This window comes from Elephas maximus, chromosome X (assembly GCF_024166365.1).
Source record: "Elephas maximus indicus isolate mEleMax1 chromosome X, mEleMax1 primary haplotype, whole genome shotgun sequence".
In the NCBI taxonomy this organism is placed as follows: domain Eukaryota; kingdom Metazoa; phylum Chordata; class Mammalia; order Proboscidea; family Elephantidae; genus Elephas; species Elephas maximus.
The window spans coordinates 105234293-105259350 of record NC_064846.1 but is presented as its reverse complement, the minus strand read 5'-3'; positions in this window follow the sequence as shown (position 1 = coordinate 105259350).

Below are 25058 nucleotides of genomic sequence, written 5' to 3'. Positions count from 1 at the left end.
GCTGCAGAATGGATTTAAAAAAGCACAGTCTGTCTATATGCTGCCTACAAGAGATACACTTTAGACTTAAAGACATAAACAAACTAAAACAAAAAGGATGAAAAAATGTATATCAAGCAAACCACAATCAAGAAAGAGCAGGAGTGGCTATACTAATTTCTGCCAAAACAAAGTTCAAACTTAAATCTACCACAAAGCATAAGGAAGGACACTATATAATGATTAAAGGGACATTATACCAGAAGGATATTACCATATTAAATATTTATGTACCCAATGACAGGTCTTCAAGATACATAAAACAAACTCGAACAGCATCAAAAAGTGAGCTCCATAATAATAGCAGGAGACTTCAACACACCACTTTCAGTGAAGGACAGAACATACAGAAAGAAGGTCAGTAAAGACACGGAAGAGATAAATGCCACAATTAACCAACTTGACCTCATAGACATATACAGAACACTCCACCCAACAGCAGCTAAGTACACTTTCTTTTCCAATGCACGTAGAACATTTTCTAGAATAGACCAAATATTAGGTCATAAAGCAAGACTTAACAGAATCTAAAACATCGGAATATTGCAAAGTATCTTCTCTGACCATAAAGAAATAAAACTAGGAGTCAATAACAGAAAAATCAGGGAAAAGAAATCAAACACATGGAAACTGAACAACACTTTGCTCAAAAACGATTGGATTATAGAACAAAGTAAGGACTGATTAAAGAAATTCATAGAATCCAACAAGAATGAAAACACTTTCTATCAGAACATTTGGAACACAGAGAAAGCAGTGCTCAGAGGTCAATTTATATCAATAAATGCACACATACAAAAAGAAGAAAGGGCCAAAATCAAAGAATTATCCCTACAACTTGAACAAATAGAAAGAGAGCAACAAAAGAAACCTTCAGGCACCAGAAGAAAGCAAATAATAAAAATTAGAGCAGAATTAAATGAAATAGTGTAAAAACAATTGAAAGAGTTAACAAGACCAAAAGTTGGTTCTTTGAAAAAATTAACAAAATCAGTAAACCATTGGCCAGACTGACAAAAGACACACAGGAGATGAAGCAAATAACCCAAATAAGAAATGAGATGGGGGATATCACAACAGACCCTACTGAAATTAAAAGAACCATAACAGAGTACTATGAAAAGTTGTACTCTAACAAATTTGAAAACCTTAAGAAAATGGATAAATTTCTAGAAACTCACTATCTACCTAAACTAACACAAATAGAGGCAGAACAACTAAATAAACCTGTAACAAAATAAGAGATTGGAAAAGCAATAAAAAAAAAACTCCCAACAAAGAAAAGCCCTGGCCCTGACGGCTTCACTGGAGAATGCTACCAAACTTTCAGAGAGGAGTTAATACCACTAATACTAAAGGAATTTCAGAGCATAGAAAATGAAGGAATACTCCCAAACACATTCTATGAAGCCAGCGTAACCCTGATACCAAAACCAGGTAAAGACTCCACAAAAAAAATAAAATGACAGACAAATATCCCTCATCAACATAGATGCAAAAATCCTCAACAAAATTCTAGCTAATAGAATTCAACAACATATCAAAAAAACAATTCACCATGACCAAGTGGGATTCATACCAGGTATGCAGGGATGGTTGAACATCAGAAAAACAATCAATGTAATCCTTCACATAAATAAAACAAAAGACAGGAACCATGTGATCTTATCAATTGATGCAGAAAAGGCATTTGACAAAGTCCGACACCCATTCATGATAAAAACTCTCGGCAAAATAGGACCCATGCCCCTCCAACCCAGAGACCCTCTATCATGATTGTGCTCCTAATATTTACATTGCCTTTAGTGTCTTGGCAACCATTGTGTTCTTCCTTCTCTTTTTATAGCAGCTAGGAACTCCGTCTGATTGGTGGTCATAGATAACTTTACTGTTTCCCATTTTCCACTGGCTCTGGCCCCTATGCTGATTAATTATTTACTAATCTGTTTTTGTCCTGTCTCTTAAAGGATCTTACCAGGTTCATTCAAAATTGCCTAACAGCTGTGAATATCATAATACTTCAGACATCTGTCAGCATTCCTCTTAACTCAGCAAGCCTCAGATCCTACGATGCACATGTTTACACCAGTCAGCAAGCTCACAAGTTCCAGAGGTCTGGGCCACCACCTTAATAAAGATCTATCTTCAAGACTGAGGACCCTGAAAACCAGAGAAGGGAATGTAACCAACATGGTTAAACTATTCCCCCTCCTCCCATCACACCCAGGCTCTATGAATTCCTGATAAGGCATTCTGGGTTAACAACCCAAGGTTGTCTGACTGCTTCCCTGCTCAAGGCCGCTTCATTACTCACAAACTCCCCCCCCCATTCAGACATGGACAATAAGCCACAAAGCTGTTCTTATATAAACTTCACGTGTCGTACCCCCCCAAAAATACACACTCCCAGCTGCCATATTGCACCTCCCACTGTACCCCCATACATGTTAATTAGCTCTTGAAATTGCCGGTCTCTTCCCAGAAACTTCATGAATTATGCATAAGTTCCCTGTCCTGAACCCTATAACTGCCCTAGAATCCCAAACCTTGGGAAGCTTGATTTGAGACTTAGTCTCCTAGCTCCTTGCTTGACTGGCTTGCACTAAAGTTCACTTTCTCTTTCTCAAAGGCCTGGTGTCTCTCAATTGACTCGAGGGGTTTCACCAAGCAGGATCCACCCTCATCAGGTTACATTGTGACTATTTTTGCAACAACTGTTCTTCTGTACGTGTGTGGACCCCACAAACTGTTCCCTATAAAGTGTCCAGCTAGTTTTTGAACGTGATTTCTTCATACTTTAGTAAAATGAGGGAAAAGAATAAAAAAAGAGAGTGAAAGAGAAAAAATAAGTCATTTCCCAGTTTTTCCAACTAGGCTCTGTGCTTTGGGATCATCCTGAAGTTAACATGCAGGATGTTCTTATGTATTTGGCGCTCATGATTTTTTCCTGGCACATGAGTATAAAATTATCAGTTCCCCCATATACATGGCACTTTCCAGGTTATTTTCTACAAGAAGATCACTCCAGCACCTCTCTTTCATCCCATAGAAACCTATTGTATGCTTCAGTCACACTAATTAGTCCCAGATGATTAAGGGTGGCCACAGCCTTCAGGCATTGCTCACTGCTTCTCCCCATTTCACAAGAGCTCAGAGTTGGGCTAAACTGAGAGGATCACCCCTCTTTAGTCTTCAGGAGTCCCTCAGATCATAACAGACACACAGAACAGTCTGCAAGCAAAGGCAACTTCTATATTCTGTACACTCAAGGTCCAGAGAACAGCCCCTTCTCTGAGAAGGTGATTTGCATTCCACCATTGATGCCTCAGAGGCCACTACCACAACTTCCATTTCCATGGAAATGAGGAAGGGGAGGAGAAAGGATGGCAAAGGTATAAAGAAATTTTCCTGCCATTTAAATGTCACCTTTTTCTTGATTTAGCATTTATTTAGTTGCTACAACTCTTTATTTTTTAGAAATCTTACAAAGTTCTTACTAACATTACTATTTTTTTAGTCGTTTTCTTTGATAGCATGGGGAGGAGGGAGTGTAGAACTGTTCATGCTGCCATGTTCCAGGAAGTCTCCTCTAGTGTACAGACAGAAAATTTCTTCAATGTCGGGTGGCGGGGGGGAGGGGAGGACTCTCATGGTTTTTGCTGAATGGTTCTGTGCTGGTTTACTCCTTTAACACTTGCCCAGGCAGTGGGTTTTAGGGATCAGCATCAAGTGAAAAAGCAGGGTTTTCTCTTTTTTTTCACCCTTAGTTTGTGTCTTGACATGGGCATGAGGTGTGGCTTTCTAAAGTCACCTGTAAACACAGTGCTTGTGAATGCTCTAGTTCCCCAAAGAAACCCTCTCCCCAACTTCCTCTTTCAGTGTTAGGTGTCTATTGTGTATGCCTCCATTGCATTCTTTTTTTTTATTGTACTTTAGATGAAGGTTTACAAAACAAACTAGTTTCTCATCAAACAGTATACACATTGTTCTGTAACACCAGTTAACAATCCCGTGACATGTCAACACTCTCCCTTCTCAACACTAGGTTCCCTATTACCAACTTCCCTGTTCACTCATGCCTTCCAGTCCTGCCCCAGGGCTGGTGTACCCCTTTAGTCTTGTTTTGTTCCATGAAACTGTCAATCTTTAGCTGAAGGGTAAACCTCAGGAGAGACTTCATTACTGAGCTGAAAGGGTGTCTGGGGGCCATACTCTCAGGGTTTCTCCAGTCTCTGTCAGGCCACCAAGTTTGGTCTTTCTTTTTGAGTTAAAATTTTGTTCTACATTTTTCTCCAGCTCTGTCCAGGACCCTCTATTGTGATCTTTGTCAGAGCAGTCAGTAGTGGTAGCTGGGCACCATCTTGTTGCTCTGGATTCAGTCTGGTGGAGGCAGTGGTAGATGTGGTCCATTAGTCCTTTGGACTAATCGTTCCCTTGTATCTTTAGTTTTCTTCATTCTTCCTTGCTCCCGAAGGGGTGAGACCAGTGGAGTATCATAGATGGCCACTCACAGGCTTTTAAGACCCCAGACGCTACTCTCAAAGTAGAATGTAGAACATATTGGTTATAAACTATGTTATACAAACTAAGCTAGATGTGCCCTGAGACCATGTTGACCACACACCTCAACCCAGCAATTCCATCCCTCAGGGAGTTTGGCTGTGTCTATGGAGCTACCATGACCTTGCCTTGTATGGGTTGTGCTGGCTTCCCCAGTATCACGTACTGTCTTACCCTTCACCAAAGTTTCCATTTACCTATTAAGTTTATTTCCATCCCTACCTCTCCCCTCCCTTGTAATCATCAAAGATTGTTTCTTATTGTAGGTAAACTTTTTCATGAGTATTTACAATAGTGGTCTCATACAATATTTGTCCTTATGTGATTGACTTATTTTACTCAGCATAATGCCCTCCAGATTCATCCATGTTATCAAATGCTTCACAGATTCATCGTGTTTTTTTAACACCCCACTGTGTGTATGTACCACAGTTTGTTTATCCACTCATCTGTTGATGGGCATCTAGGTTGTTTCCATCTTTTTGCTATTGTGAACAATGCTACAATGAACATGGGTGTGCATATGTCTATTCGTGTCACGACTCTTATTTCTCTAGGATATATTCCCAGGAGTGAAATTGCTGGATCTTTTTTTAATGGTATTTCTATTTCTAGCTTTCTAAGGCAGCGCCATATCATTTTCCTAAATGGTTTTATCATTTTGCATTCCCACCAGTAGTGCATAAGAGTTCCAATCTTCCCGCAGCCTTTCCAACGTTTGCTATTTCCTGTTTTATTGATTTGTGCCAGTAACGCTGGGGTGAGATGGTATCTCTTTGCGGTTTTGATTTTCTTTTTTTAATGGCTAGAGATCCTGAGCATTTCCTCATGTGTCTGTTGGCCGCTTGAATATCTTCTTTGGTGAAGTGTCTGTTCATTTACTTAGCCCATTTTTTAGTTGGATTATTTGTCTTTTTGTTGTAGAGGTGTTGGATTTTCTTGTAGATTATAGAGATTAGGCCTTTCTCTGATTTATAACAGCCAAAAAATTTTTTCCCAGTCTGTACGTTCTCTTTTTACTCTTTTGGTGAAATCTTTTGATGAGCGTAAGTGTTTAATTTTTAGAAGATCCCAGTTTTCTAGCTTATCCCCTGGAGCTTGTGTGTTGTTGGTTGTGGTTTGTATCCTCTCTCCATTAAGAATTATATTGGCCATTGGTTTTGCATAGATCCCCTTTATTATGTTGAGAAATTTTCCTTCTATACCTATTTTATTGAGAGTTTTTATCATGAATGGGTGTTGGACTTTGTCAAATGCCTTTTCTGTGTTGATTGAGATGATCATGTGATTCTTTTCTTTCTTTTTACATCAGTGGTAGATTACATTCGTTGATTTTCTAATGTTGAACCATCCTTGCATACCTGGTATGAATCCTACTTGGTCGTGGAGTATTTTTTTTTATATGATGCTGAATTCCTTTGGGTAGAATTTTGTTGAGAATTTTTGCATCTATATTCATAAGAGATATTGGTCTGTAATTATCTTTTCTTGTGGTGTCTTTGCATGGTTTTGGTATCAGGGTTATACTGGCTTCATAGAATGCATTTGGAAGTATTGGTTCCTTTTTTATGTTCTGAAATAGTTTGAGGAGTACTGATGTAAGCACTTCTCTGAATGTTTGGTAGAATTCTCCAGTAACGCCATCTGGGCCGAGCTTTTTTGTTGTTGGGAGATTTTAATCACCTTTTCAATCTCTTCTCTTGTTATGGGACTTTCAGATTTTCAACATGATTTTTGTTAGTTTGGGTAGGTAGTGTGTTTCTAGAAATTTGTCCATTTCCTCTAGGTTTTCTAATTTATTGAAGTATAGTTTTTCATAATGCTGTCTTATGATCCTTTTTATTTCAGCTGGGTCTCTTGTAATGTGCCCCATTGCATTTCTTATTTGGGTTATTCGCATTCTCTCCTGTATTTCTTCTGTCATTTTGGCCAGTGGTTTGTCGATTTTGTTGATACTTTCAAAGAACAAATATTTGGTTTTGTTGATTCTATTGTTTTTCTACTCTCTATTCAATTTATTTCTGCTCTGATCGTTATTATTTCCTTTCTTCTGGTGGCTGTGGGCTTCTTTTTCTGTTCTGTTTCTAATTGTTCAAGTTGTGTAGCTAATGGTTTGATTTTGTACCTTCTTTTTTTTATTAACTTTTATTGAGCTTCAAGTGAGTGTTTACAAATCAAGTCAAACTGTGACATATAAGTTTATATACACCTTACTCCATACTCCCACTTGCTCTCCCCCTAATGAGTCAGCCCTTCCAGTCTCTCTTTTCGTGACAATTTTGCCAGCTTCCAACTCTCTCTATCCTCCCATCCCCCCTCCAGACAGGAGATGCCAACACAGTCTCAAGTGTCCACCTGATACAAATAGCTCACTATTCATCAGCATCTCTCTCCTACCCACTGTCCAGTCCCTTCCATATCTGATGAGTTGTCTTCGGGACTGGTTCCTGTCCTGGGCCAACAGAAGGTTTGGGGACCATGATCGCCGGGATTCCTCTAGTCTCAGTCAGACCATTAAGTATGGTCTTTTTGTGAGAATTTGGGGTTTGCATCCCACTGATCTCCTGCTCCCTCAGGGGTTCTCTGTTGTGCTCCCTGTAAGGGCAGTCATCGGTTGTGGCCGGGCACCAGCTAGTTCTTCTGTTCTCAGGATGATGTAGGTCTCTGGTTCATGTGGCCCTTTCTGTCTCTTGGGCTCTTAGTTATCCTGTGACCTTGGTGTTCTTCATTCTCCTTTGATCCAGGTGGGTTGAGACCAATTGATGCATCTTAGATGGCCGCTTGTTAGCATTTAAGACCCCAGACGCCACATTTTAAAGTGGGATGCAGAATGTTTTCATAATAGAATTATTTTGCCAATTGACTTAGAAGTCCCCTTAAACCATGGTCCCCAAACCCCCACCCTTGCTCCGCTGACCTTTGAAGCATTCAGTTTATCCCGGAAACTTCTTTACTTTTGGTCCAGTCCAATTGAGCTGACCTTCCATGTATTGAGTGTCGTCCTTCCCTTTACCTAAAGCAGTTCTTATCTACTAACTAATCCGTAAAAAACCCTCTCCCACCCTCCCTCCCTCCCCACCTCGTAACCACAAAAGTATGTGTTCTTCTCAGTTTATACTATTTCTCAAGATCTTATAATAGTGGTCTTATACAATATTTATCCTTTTGCCTCTGACTAATTTCGCTCAGCATAATGCCTTCCAGGTACTTCCATGTTATGAAATGTTTCACAGATTCTTCACTGTTCTTTGTCGATGCATAGTATTCCATTGTGTGAATATACCACAATTTGTTTATCCATTCATCTGTTGATGGACACCTTGGTTGCTTCCAGCTTTTTGCTATTGTAAACAGAGCTGCAATAAACATGGGTGTGCATATATCTGTTTGTGTGAAGGATCTTATTTCTCTAGGGTATATTCCAAGGAGTGGGATTTCTGGGTTGTATGGTAGTTCTATTTCTAACTTTTTAAGATAACGCCAGATAGATTTCCAAAGTGGTTGTACCATTTTACATTCCCACCAGCAGTGTATAAGAGTTCCAATCTCTCCGCAGCCTCTCCAACATTTATTCTTTTGTGTTTTTTGTATTAATGCCAGCCTTGTTGGAGTGAGATGGAATCTCACCGTCGTTTTAATTTGCATTTCTCTAATGGCTAATGATCAATGATCGAGAGCACTTTCTCATGTATCTGTTAGCTGCCTGGATATCTTCTTTAGTGAAGTGTGTGTTCACATCCGTTCCCCACTTCTTGATTGGGTTGTTTGTCTTTTTGTGGTTGAGTTTTGACAGAATCGTATAGATTTTAGAGATCAGGCGCTGGTCGGAGATGTCATAGCTGAAAATTCTTTCCCAGTCTGTAGGTGGTCTTTTCACTCTTTTGGTGAAGTCTTTAGATGAGCATAGGTGTTTGATTTTTAGGAGCTCCCAGTTATCTGGTTTCTCTTCGTCAGTTTTGGTAATGTTTTGTATTCTGTTTATGCCTTGTATTAGGGCTCCTAACGTCCTTATTTTTTCTTCCATGATCTTTATCGTTTTAGTCTTTATGTATAGGTCTTTGATCCACTTGGAGTTAGTTTTTGTGCATGGTGTGAGGTATGGGTCATGTTTCATTTTTTTGCAAATGGATATCCAGTTATGCCAGCACCATTTGTTAAAAAGACTATCTTTCCCCCAATTAACTGACACTGGGCCTTTGTCAAATATCAGCTGCTCATATGTGGATGGATTTATATCTGGGTTCTCAATTCTGTTCCACTGGTCTATGTGTCTGTTGTCGTACCAGTACCAGGCTGTTTTGACTACTGTGGCTGTATAATAGGTTCTGAAATCAGGTAGAGTGAGGCCTCCCACTTTCTTCTTCTTTTTCAGTAATGCTTTAGTTTTCCGGGGCTTCTTTCCCTTCCATATGAAGTTGGTGATTTGTTTCTCCATCTCATTAAAAAACGACATTGGAATTTGGATCGGAAGTGCATTGTATGTATAGATGGCTTTTGGTAGAATAGACATTTTTACTATGTTAAGTCTTCCTATTCATGAGCAAGGTATGTTTTTCCACTTAAGTAGGTCCTTTTTAGTTTCTTGTAGTAGTACTTTGTAGTTTTCTTTGTATAGGTCTTTTACATCTTTGGTAAGATTTATTCCTAAGTATTTTATCTTCTTGGGGGCTACTGTGAATGGTATTGATTTGGTGATTTCCTCTTCGATGTTCTTTTTGTTGATGTAGAGGAATCCAAGTGATTTTTGTATGTTTATCTTATAACCTGAGACTCTGCCAAACTCTTCTATTAGTTTCAGTAGTTTTCTGGAGGATTCCTTAGGGTTTTCTGTGTGTAGGATCATGTCATCTGCAAATACAGATAATTTTGCTACCTCCTTGCCAATCCGGATGCCCTTTATTTCTTTGTCTAGCCTAATTGCTCTGGCTAGGACCTCTAGCACAATGTTGAATAAGAGCGGTGATAAAGGGCATCCTTGTCTGGTTCCCGTTCTCAAGGGAAATGTTTTCAGGCTCTCTCCATTTAGAATGATCTTGGCTGTTGGCTTTGTATAGATGCCCTTTATTATGTTGAGGAATTTTCCTTCAATTCCTATTTTGCTGAGAGTTTTTATCATGAATGGTTGTTGGGCTTTGTCAAATGCCTTTTCTGCATCAATTGATAAGATCATGTGGTTTTTGTCTTTTGTTTTATTTATGTGGTGGATTACATTAATGGTTTTTCTAATATTAAACCAGCCTTGCATAAAAAAAAAAAAAACTTTTTTTTTGGCGACCTGGTATAAATCCCACTTGGTCATGGTGGATTAATTTTTCGATATGTTGTTGTATTCTATTGGCTAGAATTTTGTTGAGGATTTTTGCATCTATGTTCATGAGGGATATAGGTCTATAATTTTCTTTTTTTGTGATGTCTTTACCTGGTTTTGGTATCAGGAAAATGGTGGCTTCATAGAATGAGTTAGGTAGTATTCCATCATTTTCTATGCTTTTAAGTACCTTTAGTAGTAGTGGTGTTAACTCTTCTCTGAAAGTTTGGTAGAACTCTGCAGTAAAGCCATCCGGGCCAGGGCTTTTTTGGGGGGGAGTTTTTTGATTACCGTTTCAATCTCTTTTTTTGTTATGGGTCTTTTTAGTTGTTCTACTTCTGATTGTGTTAGTTTAGGTAGGTAGTGTTTTTCCAGGAATTCATTTCTTCTAGGTTTGCAAATTTGTTAGAGTAGAATTTTTCGTAATAATCTGATATGATTCTTTTAATTTCAGTTGGGTCTGTTGTGATGTGGCCCATCTTAACTCTTATTCGGGTTATTTGTTTCCTTTCCTGTATTTCTTTAGTCAGTCTGGCCAATGGTTTATCAATTTTGTTAATTTTTTCAAAGAACCAGGTTTTGGCTTTGTTAATTCTTTCAATTGTTTTTCTGTTCTGTAATTCATTTAGTTCAGCTCTAATTTTCATTATTTGTTTCTTTTGGTGCCTGATGGATGCTTTTGTTGCTCACTTTCTACTTGTTCAGGTTGTAGGGACAGTTCTCCGATTTTGGCTCTTTCTTCTTTTTGTATGTGTGCATTTATCGATATAAATTGATCTCTGAGCACTGCTTTTGCTGTGTCCCAGAGGTTTTGATAGGAAGTATTTTCATTCTCGTTGCATTCTGTGAATTTCCCCATTCCCTCCTTAATGTCTTCTATAACCCAGTCTTTTTTCAGGAGGGTATTGTTCAGTTTCCAAGTATTTTATTTCTTTTCCCTAATTTTTCTGTTATAGATTTCCACTTTTATGGCCTTGTGGTCTGAGAAGATGCTTTGTAATATTTCGATGTTTTGGATTCTGCAAAGGTTTGTTTTATGACCTAATATGTGGTCTATTCTAGAGAATGTTCCATGTGCCCTAGAAAAAAAAGTATATTTTGCAGCAGTTGGGTGGAGAGTTCTGTATAAGTCAATGAGGTCAAGTTGGTTGATTGTTGTAAGTAGGTCTTCCGTGTCTCTATTGAGCTTCTTACTGGATGTCCAGTCCTTCTCCGAAAGTGGTGTGTTGAAGTCTCCTACTATAATTGTGGAGGTGTCTATCTCACTTTTCAGTTCTGTTAAAATTTGATTTATGTATCTTGCAGCCCTGTCATTGGGTGCATAAATATTTAATATGGTTATATCTTCCTGGTCAATTGTCCCTTTTATCATTATGTAGTGTCCTTCTTTATCCTTTATGGTGGATTTAAGTTTAAAGTCTATTTTGTCAGAAATTAATATTGCTACTCCTCTTCTTTTTTGCTTATTGTTTGCTTGATATATTTTTTTCCATCCTTTGAGTTTTAGTTTGTTTGTGTCTCTAAGTCTAAGGTGTGTCTCTTGTAGGCAGCATATAGACGGATCGTGTTTCTTTATCCAGTCTGAGGCTCTCTGTCTCTTTATTGGTGCATTTAGTCCATTTGCATTCAGCATAATTATAGATAAGTATGTGTTTTTTTATGTGTTTACTGTTGTCATTTTTATGCCTTTTTATGTGTGTTGTTGACAATTTCATTTTTCCACTTACTTTTTTGTGCTGAGACGTTTTTCTTTGTAAATTGTGTGTTCCTCATTTTCATAGTATTTGACTTTATGTTTGCTGAGTGTTACGTTTTTCTTGGTTTTTATTTTGAGTTATGGAGTTGTTATACCTCTTTGTGGTTACCTTAATATTTACCCCTATTTTTCTAAGTAAAAACCTAACTTGTATTGTCCTGTATCACCTTGTATCCCTCTCCATATGGCGGTTCTGTGCCACCTGTATTAATCCCTCTTTTTGATTATTGTGATCTTTTACATATTGACTTCAATGATTTCCTGTGTTGAGCATTTTTTTTTAATTAATCTTCATTTGTTTTTGTGATTTCCCTATTTGAGTTGATATCAGGATGTTCTGTTCTGTGACCTTGTGTTGTGCTGGTATCTGATATTATTGGTTTTCTGACCAATTTCCTATAGTATTTCTGGTAGCTTTGGTTTGGTTTTTGCAAATTCTCTAAGCTTGTGTTTACCTGTAAATATCTTAATTTTGCCTTCATATTTCAGAGAGAGTTTTGCTGGATATATGATCCTTGGCTGGCAGTTTTTCTCCTTCAGTGCTCTGTATATGTCATCCCATTGCTGTCTTGCCTGCATGATTTCTGCTGAGTAGTCTGAACTTATTCTTATTGATTCTCCTTTGTAGGAGACCTTTTTATTTTATCCCTGGCTGCTTTTAAAATTTTCTCTTTATCTTTGGTTTTGGCAAGTTTGATGATAATATGTCTTGGTGTTTTTCTTTTTGGATCAATCTTAAATGGGGTTTGATGAGCATCTTGGATAGATATCCTTTCGTCTTTCATGATGTCAGGGAAGTTTTCTGTCAGCAGATCTTCAACTATTCTCTCTGTGTTTTCTGTTATCCCTCCCTATTCTGGGACTCCAATCACACGCAAGTTATCCTTCTTGATAGAGTCCCACATGATTCTTAGGGTTTCTTCATTTTTTTTAATTCTCTTATCTGATTTTTTCCCAGCTATGTTGGTGTTAATTCCCTGGTCCTCCAGATTTCCCACTCTGCATTCTAATTGCTTGATTCTGCTCCTCTCACTTCCTATTGCGTTGTCTAATTCTGTAATTTTATTGTTAATCTTTTGGATTTCTGAATGCTGTCTCTCTATGGATTCTTGCAACTTATTAATTTTTCCACTATGTTCTTGAATAATCTTTTTGAGTTCTTCAACTGTTTTATCAGTGTGTTCCTTGGCTTTTTCTGCAGATTCCCTTATTTCATTTCTGAGGTCATGCCTGATGTCTTGAAGCATTCTGTAAATTAGTTTTTTATATTCTGTATCTGATAATTCCAGGATGGTTGGTAGGTGTCACCCTCCTTAGACCCCTAAGGCAGGAGGCTAGGTGGTCTGGGGGGGAGCTTCAGCCCTCAGTTCCCTGTTGGGGGTCAGTGAGGGCTCTGTTGAATACGCAGAGATATCAGACCTGGGAAACTTGTCTTTCCAGTAAATCCGCTAAAAAAAACATGCAGTCAGATCCCTATCAGAAATGCCTTTGCATTATAGTAGCCACTTTCTTCCCTGTAGGGATGAAAGCCCGAGACTGTGGATCACATATGCTTGGCTGGAGCTGGTTCTCTGTTTTTAGTACAATTAGGGAAGGATTTTTGGTCCCTGGGTTTTTTGTGGTTGCTTCTCTCAGGCCAGAAGAATGGGTTAGGAAAAGACCAAAAAAAAAAAAAAGAAGAAAGAAAAGAAAAAGCCCGGAGCAGTTCTCCCTCTGGCTCAGGAAATTCCAATGTTAATGAAGCCACCTGGGAAGGGGAGGGGAGGGTTCAGAAAAACAGGAGAGAGTAGCACCCCGGAATATAGACAAAGTTACTTATCTTGCTTGGGATAACTGTTTTATCTGAGATTCTCGAGGGGTACGTCGCCTGTGTGTGCTGGCTGGGTAGAGATTGCCCCCGAGGGTCAGGCCTGTGTCCCGTGGTTGTGCTGTCTCAGAAGCCGCAGTCGGTTCCTCTGCTGCCAGTCCAAAGCCCAGCGTTAAGTTTCCCCGGCTGGGATGCTGCACTCCTGGCTCCAAGAACAGTCGCTGCCTCCCGATGACTTCTCCTCCCGCCAGCCGTCGCCGTGCCGCCCACACAGACCGGCTGGGCCCCCCCAGCTCAGTTCAGGGGGCTGGAGCTGCGCCCCGTGTTTGCACTGTCACAGGATGTGGTGCTCAGCTCCCCTGCGCCCAGTCCAAAGCCCAGCGCCAAAGTTCCCCACTTTGGACGCTGCACTCCCGGCTCCAAAACCAGTTGCTGCCTCTCAGCGACTTCTCCTCCCGCCAGCCGCGTCGCCACACCGCCCACGCGGACCGGCTTGGACCCCTCCTGGGGTCAGTTCATGGGGGTAGGGCTGCGCCCCGTGTTTGTGCCATCACAGCATGTTGTGCTCAACCGCCCTGCGCCCAGTCCAAAGCCCGGCGCCAAGGTTACCTGACTGAGACGCTGGCTCCAGGCTCCGAAAACAGTCGCTGCTTCTCCGTAGTTGTTCGTTCTCGGTCTCTGTCACTCAGGTCAACTCTTTAAATCTGTGTTTCTTCGTCAGGGTTCGTAGATTGCCATGTATGTGATCGATACACTTGTTTTTCCGAGTCTTTGTTGCAAGAGGGATCCGAGGTAACGTCTACCTAGTCAGCCATCTTGGCCCCCCGTCCTTCTTTTTTGATGTGTGCATCTATTGCTATAAATTGACCTCTGAGCACTACCTTTGCTGTGTCCCAAAGGTTTTGGTATGATGTGCTTTCATTCTCATTTGATTATAGGAGTTTTTTTTTAATTCCATCTGTGATTTATTTTATTACCCAATGGTTTTTAAGCAGGATGTTATTCAGTTTCCAGGTAGTTGATTTTTTCCCTTTCTCATCTTGTTCATTTCTACTTTGATGGCATTATGATTGGAGAAGATACTTTGTATTATCTCAGTGTTTTGGATTTTCTTGAGGGATGCTCTGTGGCCTAAGATGTGGTCTACTCTGGAGAAAGTTCCATGTGCACATTCTGGAAAGGAATGTGTACTTTGTTGTTTGTTGGGCAGAATATTCTATATATGTCTATCAGGTCATGTTGCCTTATTGTGCTTTTTAGCTCTTCTGTATGTTTGTTGAGCTTCTTTCTAGATGTTCTGTCCTTTACCGAAAGTGGAATGTTGAAGTCTCTACTATTTTTGTGGAATTGTCAATTTCTTTTTCAGCACTATTAAAGTTTGTTTTATGTATTTTGAAGCCCTGTCATTGGGTGCATAGATGTTTATTATGGATATGTATTCATGAGGTATCATCCCTTTAATCATTACATAGCGCCCTTCTTTGTCTTTTTTAAAATTTTTATTGTGTTTTAAATGAAAGTTTACAAATCAAGTCAGACTCTCATACAAAAATTTATAAACACTTTGCTATATACTCCTAATTGTTCTCCCCCTAATGAGAAAGCACACTCCTTCCCTCCTCTATTTCTTTTTTAGTCCATTCGGCCAGCTTCTGACCCTCTCTACCTTCTCATCTCCCCTTCAGACAGGAGATGCCAACATAGTATCATGTGTCTACTTGATCTAAGAACTTCATTCTTCACCAGGATCATTGTCTATCCCATAGACTAGTCCAATCCCTGTCTGAAGAGTTAACTTTAGGAATGGTTTCTGTCTTGGTCTAACAGAAGGTTTGGGGACCATGACCTCTGAGGGCATTCTAGTCTCAGTCAAACCATTAAGTTTTGTCTTTTTACAAGTATTTGGGGTCCGCATCCCACTACTCTCCTGCTCCCTCAGGGTTTCTCTGTTGTGTTCCCTGTCAGGGCAGCCATTGGTTGTAGCCTGGCACTATCAAGTTCCTCTGGTCTCAGGCTGATGTAGTCTCTGGTTTATGTGGCCCTTTCTGTCTCTTGGGCTCATAATTACCCTGTGTCTTTGGGGTGCTTCATTCTCCTTTGCTCCAGGTGGGTTGAGGCCAATTGAGGCATCTTAGATGGGCGCTTGCTAGGGTTTAAGACCCCAGGCACCACTCTCCAAAGTGAGATGCCGAATGTTTTCTTAATAGATTTTATTATGCCAATTGACTTAGATGTCCCCTGAAACCATGGTTCCCGAACCCCCGCCCATGTTATGCTGGCCTTTGAAACATTCAGTTTATTCAGGAAACTTCTTCGCTTTTGGTTTAGTCCAGTTGTACTGACCTCTCCTGTATTGTGTGCTGTCTTTCCCGTCACATAAAATAGTTCTTGTCTACTATCTAATTAGTGAAAAACCCTCTTCCTCCCTCGCTTCCTCCCCCCTCTCGTAACCATCAAAGAATATTCTCTTCTCTGTTTAAACTATTTCTCAAGTTCTTAAATAGTGGTCTTATACAATATTTGTTCTTTTGCAGCTGGCTTATTTCACTCAGCATAATGCCTTCCAGGTTCCTCCATGTTATGAAATGTTTCACAGATTCATCATTGTTCTTTATCAATGCGTAATATTCCATTCGGTAAATATACCATAATTTATTTATCCATTCATCCATTGATGGGCACTTTGGTTGCTTCCAAGTTTTTGCTATTGTAAATAGTGCTGCAATGAACATGGGTGTGCATATATCTGTTTGTGTAAAGGCTCTTACTTCTATATTCCAAGGAGTGGGATTGCTGGGATCGTACGGTAGTTCTATTTCTAGTTTTTTTTTTTAGGGAAGCGCTGAATCGATTTCCAAAGTGGTTGTACGATTTTACATTCCCACCAGCGGTGTAGAAGTGTTCCAGTCTCCCCACAACCTCTCCAACATTTATTATTTTGTGTTTTTTTTTTTATTAATGCCAGCCTTGTTGGAGCGAGATGGAATCTCATTGTAGTTTTGATCTGCATTTCTCTAATGGCTGATGATCATGAGCATTTCCTTATCTATCTGTTAGCCACCTTAATGTCTTCTTTAGTGAAGTGTCTGTTCATACCCTTTGCCCAGTTTTTAATTGGGTTATTCATCTTTTTGTTGTTGAGTGTTTGCCATATCATGTAGATTTCAGAGATCAGACACTGATTGAAAATATCATAGGTAAAAACTATTTCCCAGATTGTAGGGAATCTTTTTAGTCTTTTGGTGAAGTCTTTGGATGAGCATAGTTGTTTGATTTTTAGGAACTCCCAATTATCTAGTTCCTCTTCTGCATCGTTAGTAATGTTTTGTACACTGTTTTGCCATGTATCAGGGCTCCTAATGTTGTCCCTATTTTTTTTCCATGAACTTTATCGTTTTAGATTTTATACCTATGTCTTTGATCCATTTTGAGTTTTTTTTTTTTTGCATAGTGTGAGGTATGGGTTTTGTTTCACTTTATTGCAGATGGATATCCAGTTATTCCACCATTATTTGTTAAAAAACAGTCTTTTCCCCATTTAACTGACTTTGGGCATTTGTCAAATATCAGCTGCTCATATGTGGATGGATTTATATCTGGATTCTCAATTCTATTCCATTGGCCTATGTATCTGTGTTGTACCATTACCAGGCAGTTTTGACTACTGAGACGGTGTAACAGGTTCTAAAATCAGGTAGAGAGAGGCTTTCCATTTTGTTCTTCTTTTTCAGTAATGCTTTACTTATCTGGGGGCCTCTTTCCCTTCCATATGAAGTTGGTGATTTGTTTCTCCATCTCATTAAAAATATCATTGGAATTCGGTTGGGAATTGCATTGTATGTATAGATGGCTTTTGGTAGAATAGACATTTTTATAATGTTAAGCCTTCCTATCCATGAGCAAGGTATGTTTTTCCACTTATATAGGTCTCTTTTTGTTCCTTGCAGGAGTGTCCTGTAGTTTTTTTTTTTAATAACTTTTATTAAGCTTCAAGTGAACGTTTACAAATCCAATCAGTCTGTCACATATAAGTTTACATACATCTCACTCCCTACTCCCACTTGCTCTCCCCCTCTTGAGTCAGCCCTTTCAGTCTCTCCTTTCTTGACAATTTTGCCGGCTTCCCTCTCTCTCTATCCTCCCATCCCCGCTCCAGACAAGAGTTGCCAACACAATCTCAAGTGTCCACCTGATATAATTAGCTCACTCTTCATCAGTGTCTCTCTGCCACCCGCTGACCAGTCCCTTTCATTTCTGATGAGTTGTCTTCGGGGATGGTTCCTCTCCTGTGTCAACTGAAGGTCTGGGGAGCATGGCCGCCGGGATTCCTCCAGTCTCAGTCAGACCAATAAGTTTGGTCTTTTTATGAGAATTTGGGGTCTGTATCCCACTGATCTCCTGCTCCCTCAGGGGTCCTCTGCTGTGCTCCCTGTCAGGGCAGTCATCGATTGTGGCCAGGCACCAACTAGTTCTTCTGGTCTCAGGATGATGTAGGTCTCTGGTTCATGTGGCCCTTTCTGTCTCTTGGGCTCTTAGTTGTCGTGTGGCCTTGGTGTTCTTCATTTTCCTTTGTTCCAGGTGGGTTGAGACCAATTGCTGCATCTTAGATGGCCGCTTGTTAGCATTTAAGACCCCAGACGCCACATTTCAAAGTGGGATACAGAATGATTTCATAATAGAATTATTTTGCCAATTGACTTAGAAGTCCCCTTAAACCATGTTCCCCAGACCCCCGCACTTGCTCCGCTGACCTTTGAAGCATTCATTTTATCCCGGAAACTTCTTTGCTTTTGGTCCAGTCCAATTGAGCTGACCTTCCATGTATTGAGTGTTGTCTTTCCCTTCACCTAAAGCAGTTCTTATCTACTGATTAATCAATAAAAAACCCTCTCCCACCCTCCCTCCCTCCCCACCTCGTAACCACAAAAGTATGTGTTCTTCTCAGGTTTACTATTTCTCAAGACCTTATAATAGTGGTCTTATACAATATTTGTCCTTTTGCCTCTGACTCATTTCGCTCAGCATAATGCCTTGAGGTTCCTCCATGTTATGAAATGTTTCAGAGATTCGTCACTGTTCTTTATCGATGCATAGTATTCCATTGTGTGAATATACCACAATTTATTTACCCATTCATCCGTTGATGGACACCTTGGTTGCTTCCAACTTTTTGCTATTGTAAACAGAGCTGCAATAAACATGGGTGTGCATGTATCTGTTTGTATGAAGGCTCTTGTATCTCTAGGGTATATTCCTAGGAGTGGGATTTCTGGGTTGTATGGTAGTTCTATTTCTAACTGTTTAAGATAACGCCAGATGGATTTCCAAAGTGGTTGTACCATTTTACATTCCCACCAGCAGTGTATGAGAGTTCCAATCTCTCCGCAGCCTCTCCAACATTTATTCTTTTGTGTTTTTTGGATTAATGCCAACCTTGCTGGTGTGAGATGGAATCTCATCGTAGTTTTAATTTGCATTTCTCTAATGGCTAATGATCGAGAGCATTTTCTCATGTATCTGTTGGCTGCCTGAATATCTTCTTTAGTGAAATGTGTGTTCATATCTTTTGCCCACTTCTTGATTGGGTTGTTTGTCTTTTTGTGGTTGAGTTTTGACAGAATCATGTAGATTTTAGAGATCAGACGCTGGTCTGAGATGTCATAGCTGAAAATTCTTTCCCAATCTGTAGGTGGTCTTTTTACTCTTTTGGAGAAGTCTTTAGATGAGCATAGGTGTTTGATTTTTAGGAGCTCCCAGTTATCGGGTTTCTCTTCATCATTTTTGGTAATGTTTTGTATTCTGTTTATACCTTGTATTAGGGCTCCTAGGGTTGTCCCAATTTTTTCTTCCATGATCTTTATCGTTTTAGTCTTTATGTTTAGGTCTTTGATCCACTTGGAGTTAGTTTTTGTGCATGGTGTAAGCTATGGGTCCTGTTTCATTTTTTTGCAAAGGGATATCCAGTTATGCCAGCACCATTTGTTAAAAAGGCTATCTTTTCCCCAGTTAATTGACACTGGGCCTTTGTCAAATATCAGCTGCTCATACCTGGATGGATCTATGTCTGGGTTCTCAATTCTGTTCCATTGGTCTATGTATCTGTTGTTGTACCAATACCAGGCTGTTTTGACTACTGTGGCTGTATAATAGGTTCTGAAGTCAGGTAAGGTGAGGCCTCCCACTTTCTTCTTCTTTTTCAGTACTGCTTTGCTTATCCGGGGCTTCTTTCCCTTCCATATGAAATTGGTGATTTGTTTCTCTATCCCCTTAAAATATGACATTGGAATTTGGATCGGAAGTGCGTTAAATGTATAGATGGCTTTTGGTAGAATAGACATTTTTACTATGTTAAGTCTTCCTACCCATGAGCAGGGTATGTTTTTCCACTTAAGTATGTCCTTTTGAATTTCTTGTAGTAGAGCTTTGTAGTTTTCTTTGTATAGGTCTTTTACATCCTTGGTAAGATTTATTCCTAAGTATCTTATCTTCTTGGGGGCTACTGTGAATGGTATTGATTTGGTTATTTCCTCTTCGGTGTTCTTTTTGTTGATGTAGATGAATCCAAGTGATTTTTGTATGTTTATTTTATAACCTGAGACTCTGCCAAACTCTTCTATTAGTTTCAGTAGTTTTCTGGAGGATTCCTTAGGGTTTTCTGTGTATATAATCATGTCATCTGCAAATAGTGATAACTTTACTTCTTCCTTGCCAATCCGGATACCTTTTATTTCTTTGTCTAGCCTAATTGCCCTGGCTAAGACTTCCAACACGATGTTGAATAAGAGCGGTGATAAAGGGCATCCTTGTCTGGTTCCCGTTCTCAAGGGAAATGCTTTCAGGTTCTCTCCATTTAGAGTGATATTGGCTGTTGGCTTTGCGTAGATGCCCTTTATTATGTAGAGGAATTTTCCTTCAGTTCCTATTTTGGTAAGAGTTTTTATCATGAATGGGTGTTGGACTTTGTCAAATGCCTTTTCTGCATCAATTGATAAGATCATGTGGTTTTTGTCTTTTGTTTTATTTATGTGATGGATTACATTAATGGTTTTTCTGATATTAAACCAGCCTTGCATACCTGGTATAAATCCCACTTGATCAGGGTGAATTATTTTTTTGATGTGTTGTTGGATTCTATTGGCTGGAATTTTGTTGAGGATTTTTGCATCAATGTTCATGAGGGATATAGGTCTATAATTTTATTTTTTTGTAATGTCTTTACCTGGTTTTGGTATCAGGGAGATGGTGGCTTCATAGAATGAGTTGGGTAGTATTCCGTTATTTTCTATGCTTTGGAATACCTTTAGTAGTAGTGGTGTTAACTCTTCTCTGAAAGTTTGGTAGAACTCTGCAGTGAAGCCGTCCGGGCCAGAGCTTTTTTTTGTTGGGAGTTTTTTGATTACCGTTTCAATCTCTTTTTTTGTTATGGGTCTATTTAGTTGTTCTACTTCTGAATGTGTTAGTTTAGGTAGGTAGTGTTTTTCCAGGAATTCATCCATTTCTTCTAGGTTTTCAAATTTGTCAGCGTACAATTTTTCATAATAATCTGAAATGATTCTTTTAATTTCATTTGGTTCTGTTGTGATGTGGTCCTTCTCATTTCTTATTCGGGTTATTTGTTTCCTTTCCTGTATTTCTTTAGTCAGTCTAGCCAATGGTTTATCAATTTTGTTGATTTTTTCAAAGAACCAGCTTTTGGCTTTGTTAATTCTTTCAATTGTTTTTCTGTTCTCTAATTCATTTAGTTCAGCTCTAATTTTTATTATTTGTTTTCTTCTGGTGCCTGATGGATTCTTTTGTTGCTCAGTTTCTATTTGTTCAAGTTGTAGGGACAGTTCTCTGATTTTGGCTCTTTCTTCTTTTTGTATGTGTGCATTTATCGATATAAATTGGCCTCTGAGCACTGCTTTTGCTGTGTCCCAGAGGTTTTGATAGGAAGTATTTTCATTCTCGTTGCTTTCTATGAATTTCCTTATTCCCTCCTTAATGTCTTCTATAACCCAGTCTTTTTTCAGAAGGGTATTGTTCATTTTCCAAGTATTTGATTTCTTTTCCCTAGTTTTTCTGTTATTGATTTCTAGTTTTATTGCCTTGTGGTCTGAGAAGATGCTTTGTAATATTTCGATGTTTTGGACTCTGTAAAGGTTTGTTTTATGACCTAATATGTGGTCTATTCTACAGAATGTTCCATGTGCGCTAGAAAAAAAAGTATACTTTGCAGCAGTTGGGTGGAGAGTTCTGTATAAGTCAATGAGGTCAAGTTGGTTGATTGTTGTAATCAGATCTTCCGTGTCTCTATTGAGCTTCTTACTGGATGTCCTGTCCTTCTCCGAAAGTGGTGTGTTGAAGTCTCCTACTATAATTGTGGAGGTGTCTATCTCACTTTTCAATTCTGTTAAAATTTGATTTATGTATCTTGCAGCCCTGTCATTGGGTGCATAAATATTTAATATGGTTATGTCTTCCTGATCAATTGTCCCTTTTATAATTATATAGTGTCCTTCTTTATCCTTTGTGGTGGATTTAAGTCTAAAGTCTATTTTGTCAGAAATTAATATTGCTACTCCTCTTCTTTTTTGCTTATTGTTTCCTTGATATACTTTTTTCCATCCTTTGAGTTTTAGTTTGTTTGTGTCTCTAAGTCTAAGGTGTGTCTCTTGTAGGCAGCATATAGATGGATCGTGTTTCTTTATCCAGTCCAAAGACTCTCTGTCTCTTTATTGGTGCATTTAGTCCATTTACATTCAGGGTAATTATAGATAAATAAGTTTTTAGTGCTGTCATTTTGATGCCTTTTTATGTGTGTTGTTGACAATTTCATTTTTCTGCATACTTTTTTGTGCTGAGGCGTTTTTCTTAGTAAATTGTGCGATCCTCATTTTCATAGTGTTTGACTTTATGTTAGTTGAGTCGTTACGTTTTTCTTGGCTTTTATCTTGGGTTATAGAGTTGTTATACCTTTTTGTGGTTACCTTATTATTTACCCGTATTTTTCTAAGTAAAAACCTAACTTGTATTGTTCTATATCGCCTTGTATCACTCTCCATATGGCAATTCAGTGCCTCCTGTATTTAGTCCCTCTTTTTGATTATTGTGATCTTTTACCTATTGACTTCCATGATTCCCTGTTATGTGTATTTTTTTTAAATTAATCTTAATTTGTTTGTTTTTGTGATTTCCCTATTTGAGTTGATATCAGGACGTTCTGTTTTGTGACCTTGTGTTGTACTGATATCTGATATTATTGGTTCTCTGACCAAACAATATCCTTTAGTATTTCTTGTAGCTTTGGTTTGGTTTTTGCAAATTCTCTAAACTTGTGTTTGTCTGTAAATATCTTAATTTCGCCTTCATATTTCAGAGAGAGTTTTGCTGGATATATGACCCTTGGCTGGCAGTTTTTCTCCTTTAGTGTTCTGTATATGTCGTCCCATTCCCTTCTTGCCTGCATGGTTTCTGCTGAGTAGTCTGAACTTATTCTTATTGATTCTCCCTTGAAGGAAACCTTTCTTTTCTCCCTGGCTGCTTTTAAAATTTTCTGTTTATCTTTGGTTTTGGTGAGTTTGATGATAATATGTCTTGGTGTTTTTCTTTTTGTATCAATCTTAAATGGGGTTCGATGAGCATCTTGGATAGATATCCTTTCGTCTTTCACGATGTCAGGGAAGTTTTCTGTCAGGAGTTCTTCAACTATTTTCTCTGTGTTTTCTGTCCCCCCTCCCTGTTCTGGGACTCCAATCACCCGCAGGTTATCCTTCTTGATAGAGTCCCACATAATTCTTAGGGTTTCTTCATTTTTTTTAATTCTTTTATCTGATTTTTTTTCAGCTATGTTGGTGTCGATTCCCTGGTCCTCCAGATGTCCCAGTCTGCATTCTAATTGCTCGAGTCTGCTCCTCTGACTTCCTAGTGCGTTGTCTAATTCTGTTATTTTATTGTTAATCTTTTGGATTTCTACATGTTGTCTGTCTATGGATTCTTGCAACTTATTAATTTTTCCAGTATGTTCTTGAATAATCTTTTTGAGTTCTTCAACAGTTTTATCAGTGTGTTCCTTGGCTTTTTCTGCAGTTATCCTAATTTCATTTGTGATATCATTAAGCATTCTGTAAATTAGTTTTGTATATTCTGTATCTGGTAATTCCAAGATTGTATCTTTATTTGGGAAAGATTTTGATTCTTTTGTTTGGGGGGTTGGAGAAGCTGTCATGGTCTGCTTCTTTAAGTGGTTTGATATGGATTGTTGTCTCCGAGCCATCACTGGGAAACTAGTTTTTCCAGAAAATCCGCTAAAAAAAATGCAGTCAGATCCCTATCAGAGTTCTCCCTCTGGCTCAGGCTATTCAGATGTTAATGAAGCCGCCTGGGGAGGGTGGGGGAGGGAACAGAGAGATAGGAGAGTAGCACCTCAGAATATAGCCAGAGTTGCTTGTCTTGCTTGGAATGACTAATATATCTGAGACTCCCGCGGGGCGCGTCGCCTATGTGTGCTGGCTGTGTGGAGATTGCCCCCGGGGGGTCTGGCCCACTGGAGTCACGGTCAGATCCTCCGCTTCCAGCCCCACGCCCAGCGTCAAGGCTCCCCTACTGGGACGGTGCACTCTCAACTCCAAAATCAGTCGCTGCCTCCTGGGGACTTCTCATCCCTCCAGCCGCGTGGCCGTGCCACCTCCGAGAACCAGTTGGGTCTCCTCCCGGGGTTAGTTCAGATGGGTGGAGCAGGTCCCCGTGCTTGTGCCGTGACCGAGTGTCCCGGCTGGGACGCTGTTCTCCCCGCTCCAATACCAGTCGCTGCCTCCCAGCGACTTCTCCTACCGGCTGCATCCCATGCCGCCCGCGCGACCCGGCTGGTCCCCTTCCCGGGGTTAGTTCAGGGGGGTGGAGCAACTCTCCATGTTTATGCCGTACCTGCGTCCAGTCCAAATCCCTGCGGGACGGTTCCCCGGCTCGGACGCTGCTCTTTCTGCTCCAAGACCAGTCACTGCCTCCTGGGGACTTCTCCTACCGGCTGCATCCCACGCCGTCCGTGGAACCGGCTGGTCCGCCTCCCGGGGTTAGTTCAGGGGGGTGGAGCCGCTCTCTGTGCTTGTGCTGTACCTGACTGGTACGCTGGCTCCAGGCTCTGGAAAGAATCGCTGCTTCCCCGTATTAGTTCGTTCTCCATCTCTAAATCTGTGTTTGTTGTTCAGGGTTCGTAGATTGTTATGTATGTGATCGATTCACTTGTTTTTCCGTGTCTTTGTTGTAAGAGGGATCCGAGGTAGCATCTGCCTAGTCCGCCATCTTGGCTCCGCCTCCCTACTGTCCTGTAGTTTTTTATGTATAGGTCTGTTACATCTCTGGTAAGATTTATTCCTAAGTATTTTGTCTTTTGGGGGACTACTGTAAATGGTATTGATTTGGTGATTTCCTCTTTGATGTTCTTTTTGTTGGTGTAGAGGAATCCAACTGATTTTTGTGTGTCTATCTTATATCCTGATACTCTGCTGAGCTCTTCTATTAGTTTCAGTAGTTTTCTTGAGGATTCTTCAGAGTTTTCTGTGTATAAAATCATGTCTTCTGCAAATAGAGACATTTTTACTTCTTCTTTG